This window comes from Ctenocephalides felis, unplaced genomic scaffold, assembly GCF_003426905.1.
Source record: "Ctenocephalides felis isolate EL2017-DRISC unplaced genomic scaffold, ASM342690v1 CF-g0.4_SCAFFOLD_01886, whole genome shotgun sequence".
NCBI classification, from domain to species: Eukaryota; Metazoa; Arthropoda; class Insecta; order Siphonaptera; family Pulicidae; genus Ctenocephalides; species Ctenocephalides felis.
In genome coordinates, this window is record NW_020538040.1 from 92,849,507 (window position 1) to 92,854,506 (window position 5,000).

Below are 5,000 nucleotides of genomic sequence, written 5' to 3' on the forward strand. Positions count from 1 at the left end.
GAGCATTCGACTGCAGATCGAGAGGTCCCCGGTTCAAACCCGGGTGTCCCCTATGTGTCTTATTTATTTATTTCTTTTTTCTTTTTTGCCTAAAATGTTAATTTCAATCAACAACTGGGAACTCAAGGGTAGTAAAGTGGGGATATAGCTCAGGTGGTAGAGCATTCGACTGCAGATCGAGAGGTCCCCGGTTCAAACCCGGGTGTCCCCTATGTGTCTTATTTATTTATTTCTTTTTCTTTTTGCCTAAAATGTTAATTTAATCAACAACTGGGAACTCAAGGATAGTAAAGTGGGGATATAGCTCAGTGGTAGAGCATTCGACTGCAGATCGAGAGGTCCCCGGTTCAAACCCGGGTGTCCCCTATTTATCTTATTTATTTATTTCTTTTTCTTTTTTGCCTAAATGTTAATTTCAATCAACACTGGAAATCGAGGGTAGTAAAGGTAGTAAAGTGGGGATATAGCTCAGTGGTAGAGCATTCGACTGCAGATCGAGAGGTCCCCGGTTCAAACCCGGGTGTCCCCTATGTGTCTTATTTATTTATTTCTTTTTCTTTTTTGCCTAAAATGTTAATTTCAATCAACAACTGGGAACTCAAGGGTAGTAAAGTGGGGATATAGCTCAGTGGTAGAGCATTCGACTGCAGATCGAGAGGTCCCCGGTTCAAACCCGGGTGTCCCCTATGTGTCTTATTTATTTATTTCTTTTTCTTTTTTGCCTAAAATGTTAATTTCAATCAACAACTGGGAACTCAAGGATAGTAAAGTGGGGATATAGCTCAGTGGTAGAGCATTCGACTGCAGATCGAGAGGTCCCCGGTTCAAACCCGGGTGTCCCCTATGTGTCTTATTTATTTATTTCTTTTTCTTTTTTGCCTAAAATGTTAATTCAATCAACAACTGGGAACTCAAGGTAGTAAAGTGGGGATATAGCTCAGTGGTAGAGCATTCGACTGCAGATCGAGAGGTCCCCGGTTCAAACCCGGTGTCCCCTATGTGTCTTATTTATTTATTTCTTTTTCTTTTTTGCCTAAAATGTTAATTTCAATCAACAACTGGGAACTCAAGGGTAGTAAAGTGGGGATATAGCTCAGTGGTAGAGCATTCGACTGCAGATCGAGAGGTCCCCGGTTCAAACCCGGGTGTCCCCTATGTGTCTTATTTATTTATTTCTTTTTCTTTTTTGCCTAAAATGTTAATTTCAATCAACAACTGGGAACTCAAGGGTAGTAAAGTGGGGATATAGCTCAGTGGTAGAGCATTCGACTGCAGATCGAGAGGTCCCCGGTTCAAACCCGGGTGTCCCCTATGTGTCTTATTTATTTATTTCTTTTTCTTTTTTGCCTAAAATGTTAATTTCAATCAACAACTGGGAACTCAAGGGTAGTAAAGTGGGGATATAGCTCAGTGGTAGAGCATTCGACTGCAGATCGAGAGGTCCCCGGTTCAAACCCGGGTGTCCCTATGTGTCTTATTTATTTATTTCTTTTTTTTTTTGCCTAAAATGTTAATTTCAATCAACAACTGGAAACTCAAGGGTAGTAAAGTGGGGATATAGCTCAGTGGTAGAGCATTCGACTGCAGATCGAGAGGTCCCCGGTTCAAACCCGGGTGTCCCCTATGTGTCTTATTTATTTATTTCTTTTTTTTTTGCCTAAAATGTTAATTTCAATCAACAACTGGGAACTCAAGGGTAGTAAAGTGGGGATATAGCTCAGTGGTAGAGCATTCGACTGCAGATCGAGAGGTCCCGGTTCAAACCCGGGTGTCCCCTATGTGTCTTATTTATTTATTTTTTTCTTTTTTGCCTAAAATGTTAATTTCAATCAACAACTGGAAACTCAAGGGTAGTAAAGTGGGGATATAGCTCAGTGGTAGAGCATTCGACTGCAGATCGAGAGGTCCCCGGTTCAAACCCGGGTGTCCCCTATGTGTCTTATTTATTTATTTCTTTTCTTTTTGCCTAAAATGTTAATTTCAATCAACAACTGGGAACTCAAGGGTAGTAAAGTGGGGATATAGCTCAGTGGTAGAGCATTCGACTGCAGATCGAGAGGTCCCCGGTTCAAACCCGGGTGTCCCCTATGTGTCTTATTTATTTATTTCTTTTTCTTTTTTGCCTAAAATGTTAATTTCAATCAACAACTGGGAACTCAAGGGTAGTAAAGTGGGGATATAGCTCAGTGGTAGAGCATTCGACTGCAGATCGAGAGGTCCCCGGTTCAAACCCGGGTGTCCCCTATGTGTCTTATTTATTTATTTCTTTTTCTTTTTTGCCTAAAATGTTATTTCAATCAACAACTGGGAACTCAAGGGTAGTAAAGTGGGGATATAGCTCAGTGGTAGAGCATTCGACTGCAGATCGAGAGGTCCCGGTTCAAACCCGGGTGTCCCCTATGTGTCTTATTTATTTATTTCTTTTTTTTTTTTGCCTAAAATGTTAATTTCAATCAACAACTGGGAACTCAAGGGTAGTAAAGTGGGGATATAGCTCAGTGGTAGAGCATTCGACTGCAGATCGAGAGGTCCCCGGTTCAAACCGGGTGTCCCCTATGTGTCTTATTTATTTATTTCTTTTTCTTTTTGCCTAAAATGTTAATTTCAATCAACAACTGGGAACTCAAGGGTAGTAAAGTGGGGATATAGCTCAGTGGTAGAGCATTCGACTGCAGATCGAGAGGTCCCCGTTCAAACCCGGGTGTCCCTATGTGTCTTATTTATTTATCTTTTTCTTTTTTGCCTAAAATGTTAATTTCAATCAACAACTGGGAACTCAAGGGTAGTAAAGTGGGGATATAGCTCAGTGGTAGAGCATTCGACTGCAGATCGAGAGGTCCCCGGTTCAAACCCGGGTGTCCCCTATGTGTCTTATTTATTTATTTCTTTTTTTTTTTCCTAAAATGTTAATTTCAATCAACAACTGGGAACTCAAAGGTAGTAAAGTGGGGATATAGCTCAGTGGTAGAGCATTCGACTGCGAGATCGAGAGGTCCCCGGTTCAAACCCGGGTGTCCCCTATGTGTCTTATTTATTTATTTCTTTTTCTTTTTTGCCTAAAATGTTAATTTCAATCAACAACTGGGAACTCAAGGGTAGTAAAGTGGGGATATAGCTCAGTGGTAGAGCATTCGACTGCAGATCGAGAGGTCCCCGGTTCAAACCCGGGTGTCCCCTATGTGTCTTATTTATTTATTTCTTTTTCTTTTTTGCCTAAAATGTTAATTTCAATCAACAACTGGGAACTCAAGGGTAGTAAAGTGGGGATATAGCTCAGTGGTAGAGCATTCGACTGCAGATCGAGAGGTCCCCGGTTCAAACCGGGGTGTCCCCTATGTGTCTTATTTATTTATTTCTTTTTCTTTTTTGCCTAAAATGTTAATTTCAATCAACAACTGGAAACTCAAGGGTAGTAAAGTGGGGATATAGCTCAGTGGTAGAGCATTCGACTGCAGATCGAGAGGTCCCCGGTTCAAACCCGGGTGTCCCCTATGTGTCTTATTTATTTATTTCTTTTTCTTTTTTGCCTAAAATGTTAATTTCAATCAACAACTGGGAACTCAAGGGTAGTAAAGTGGGGATATAGCTCAGTGGTAGAGCATTCGACTGCAGATCGAGAGGTCCCCGGTTCAAACCCGGGTGTCCCCTATGTGTCTTATTTATTTATTTCTTTTTCTTTTTTGCCTAAAATGTTAATTTCAATCAACAACTGGGAACTCAAGGATAGTAAAGTGGGGATATAGCTCAGTGGTAGAGCATTCGACTGCAGATCGAGAGGTCCCCGGTTCAAACCGGGTGTCCCCTATGTGTCTTATTTATTTATTTCTTTTTCTTTTTGCCTAAAATGTTAATGTTAATCAACAACTGGGAACTCAAAGGGTAGTAAAGTGGGGATATAGCTCAGTGGTAGAGCATTCGACTGCAGATCGAGAGGTCCCCGGTTCAAACCCGGGTGTCCCCTATGTGTCTTATTTATTTATTTCTTTTTCTTTTTTGCCTAAAATGTTAATTTCAATCAACAACTGGGAACTCAAGGGTAGTAAAGTGGGGATATAGCTCAGTGGTAGAGCATTCGACTGCAGATCGAGAGGTCCCCGGTTCAAACCCGGGTGTCCCCTATGTGTCTTATTTTTTATTTCTTTTTCTTTTTTGCCTAAAATGTTAATTTCAATCAACAACTGGGAACTCAAGGGTAGTAAAGTGGGGATATAGCTCAGTGGTAGAGCATTCGACTGCAGATCGAGAGGTCCCCGGTTCAAACCCGGGTGTCCCCTATGTGTCTTATTTATTTATTTCTTTTTTTTTTTGCCTAAAATGTTAATTTCAATCAACAACTGGAAACTCAAGGGTAGTAAAGTGGGGATATAGCTCAGTGGTAGAGCATTCGACTGCAGATCGAGAGGTCCCCGGTTCAAACCCGGGTGTCCCCTATGTGTCTTATTTATTTATTTCTTTTTCTTTTTTGCCTAAAATGTTAATTTCAATCAACAACTGGGAACTCAAGGGTAGTAAAGTGGGGATATAGCTCAGTGGTAGAGCATTCGACTGCAGATCGAGAGGTCCCCGGTTCAAACCCGGGTGTCCCCTATGTGTCTTATTTATTTATTTCTTTTTCTTTTTTGCCTAAAATGTTAATTTCAATCAACAACTGGGAACTCAAGGTAGTAAAGTGGGGATATAGCTCAGTGGTAGAGCATTCGACTGCGGATCGAGGAGGTCCCCGGTTCAAACCCGGGTGTCCCCTATGTGTCTTATTTATTTATTTCTTTTTCTTTTTTGCCTAAAATGTTAATTAATCAACAACTGGGAACTCAAAGGTAGTAAAGTGGGGATATAGCTCAGTGGTAGAGCATTCGACTGCAGATCGAGAGGTCCCCGGTTCAAACCCGGGTGTCCCCTATGTGTCTTATTTATTTATTTCTTTTTCTTTTTTGCCTAAAATGTTAATTTCAATCAACAACTGGGAACTCAAGGGTAGTAAAGTGGGGATATAGCTCAGT

General features: G+C 41.1%; 25 non-coding genes across 25 annotated transcripts in view; all 25 read left to right on the plus strand.

The window, feature by feature from the left end:
- The first annotated feature begins 138 nt into the window (after positions 1-138).
- Positions 139-211, plus strand: Trnac-gca. The gene has a single exon. It is a non-coding gene; the product is annotated as a tRNA-Cys (tRNA).
- An 83-nt stretch (positions 212-294) lies between these two features.
- On the plus strand, positions 295-366 carry Trnac-gca. The gene has a single exon. It is a non-coding gene; the product is annotated as a tRNA-Cys (tRNA).
- A 91-nt stretch (positions 367-457) lies between these two features.
- Trnac-gca lies at positions 458-529 on the plus strand. The gene has a single exon. It is a non-coding gene; the product is annotated as a tRNA-Cys (tRNA).
- An 85-nt stretch (positions 530-614) lies between these two features.
- Positions 615-686, plus strand: Trnac-gca. The gene has a single exon. It is a non-coding gene; the product is annotated as a tRNA-Cys (tRNA).
- Positions 687-771: 85 nt separating this feature from the next.
- Positions 772-843, plus strand: Trnac-gca. The gene has a single exon. It is a non-coding gene; the product is annotated as a tRNA-Cys (tRNA).
- Positions 844-1,082: 239 nt separating this feature from the next.
- Positions 1,083-1,154, plus strand: Trnac-gca. Its single transcript has one exon. It is a non-coding gene; the product is annotated as a tRNA-Cys (tRNA).
- Positions 1,155-1,239: 85 nt separating this feature from the next.
- Trnac-gca lies at positions 1,240-1,311 on the plus strand. The gene has a single exon. It is a non-coding gene; the product is annotated as a tRNA-Cys (tRNA).
- Positions 1,312-1,396: 85 nt separating this feature from the next.
- Positions 1,397-1,468, plus strand: Trnac-gca. The gene has a single exon. It is a non-coding gene; the product is annotated as a tRNA-Cys (tRNA).
- Positions 1,469-1,551: 83 nt separating this feature from the next.
- On the plus strand, positions 1,552-1,623 carry Trnac-gca. Its single transcript has one exon. It is a non-coding gene; the product is annotated as a tRNA-Cys (tRNA).
- A 237-nt stretch (positions 1,624-1,860) lies between these two features.
- On the plus strand, positions 1,861-1,932 carry Trnac-gca. The gene has a single exon. It is a non-coding gene; the product is annotated as a tRNA-Cys (tRNA).
- Positions 1,933-2,015: 83 nt separating this feature from the next.
- On the plus strand, positions 2,016-2,087 carry Trnac-gca. The gene has a single exon. It is a non-coding gene; the product is annotated as a tRNA-Cys (tRNA).
- Positions 2,088-2,172: 85 nt separating this feature from the next.
- On the plus strand, positions 2,173-2,244 carry Trnac-gca. Its single transcript has one exon. It is a non-coding gene; the product is annotated as a tRNA-Cys (tRNA).
- A 548-nt stretch (positions 2,245-2,792) lies between these two features.
- On the plus strand, positions 2,793-2,864 carry Trnac-gca. The gene has a single exon. It is a non-coding gene; the product is annotated as a tRNA-Cys (tRNA).
- An 83-nt stretch (positions 2,865-2,947) lies between these two features.
- Positions 2,948-3,020, plus strand: Trnar-gcg. Its single transcript has one exon. It is a non-coding gene; the product is annotated as a tRNA-Arg (tRNA).
- An 85-nt stretch (positions 3,021-3,105) lies between these two features.
- Trnac-gca lies at positions 3,106-3,177 on the plus strand. Its single transcript has one exon. It is a non-coding gene; the product is annotated as a tRNA-Cys (tRNA).
- A 242-nt stretch (positions 3,178-3,419) lies between these two features.
- On the plus strand, positions 3,420-3,491 carry Trnac-gca. The gene has a single exon. It is a non-coding gene; the product is annotated as a tRNA-Cys (tRNA).
- An 85-nt stretch (positions 3,492-3,576) lies between these two features.
- Positions 3,577-3,648, plus strand: Trnac-gca. The gene has a single exon. It is a non-coding gene; the product is annotated as a tRNA-Cys (tRNA).
- Positions 3,649-3,889: 241 nt separating this feature from the next.
- Trnac-gca lies at positions 3,890-3,961 on the plus strand. The gene has a single exon. It is a non-coding gene; the product is annotated as a tRNA-Cys (tRNA).
- Positions 3,962-4,046: 85 nt separating this feature from the next.
- Trnac-gca lies at positions 4,047-4,118 on the plus strand. The gene has a single exon. It is a non-coding gene; the product is annotated as a tRNA-Cys (tRNA).
- Positions 4,119-4,202: 84 nt separating this feature from the next.
- Positions 4,203-4,274, plus strand: Trnac-gca. Its single transcript has one exon. It is a non-coding gene; the product is annotated as a tRNA-Cys (tRNA).
- An 84-nt stretch (positions 4,275-4,358) lies between these two features.
- Positions 4,359-4,430, plus strand: Trnac-gca. Its single transcript has one exon. It is a non-coding gene; the product is annotated as a tRNA-Cys (tRNA).
- Positions 4,431-4,515: 85 nt separating this feature from the next.
- On the plus strand, positions 4,516-4,587 carry Trnac-gca. The gene has a single exon. It is a non-coding gene; the product is annotated as a tRNA-Cys (tRNA).
- Positions 4,588-4,671: 84 nt separating this feature from the next.
- Positions 4,672-4,744, plus strand: Trnar-gcg. The gene has a single exon. It is a non-coding gene; the product is annotated as a tRNA-Arg (tRNA).
- Positions 4,745-4,827: 83 nt separating this feature from the next.
- On the plus strand, positions 4,828-4,899 carry Trnac-gca. The gene has a single exon. It is a non-coding gene; the product is annotated as a tRNA-Cys (tRNA).
- An 85-nt stretch (positions 4,900-4,984) lies between these two features.
- Positions 4,985-5,000, plus strand: part of Trnac-gca — a 72-nt gene continuing 56 nt past the window's right edge. Inside the window, exon 1 of the tRNA in view lies at positions 4,985-5,000. This exon is cut by the window's right edge and continues 56 nt beyond it. This is a non-coding gene — a tRNA (tRNA-Cys).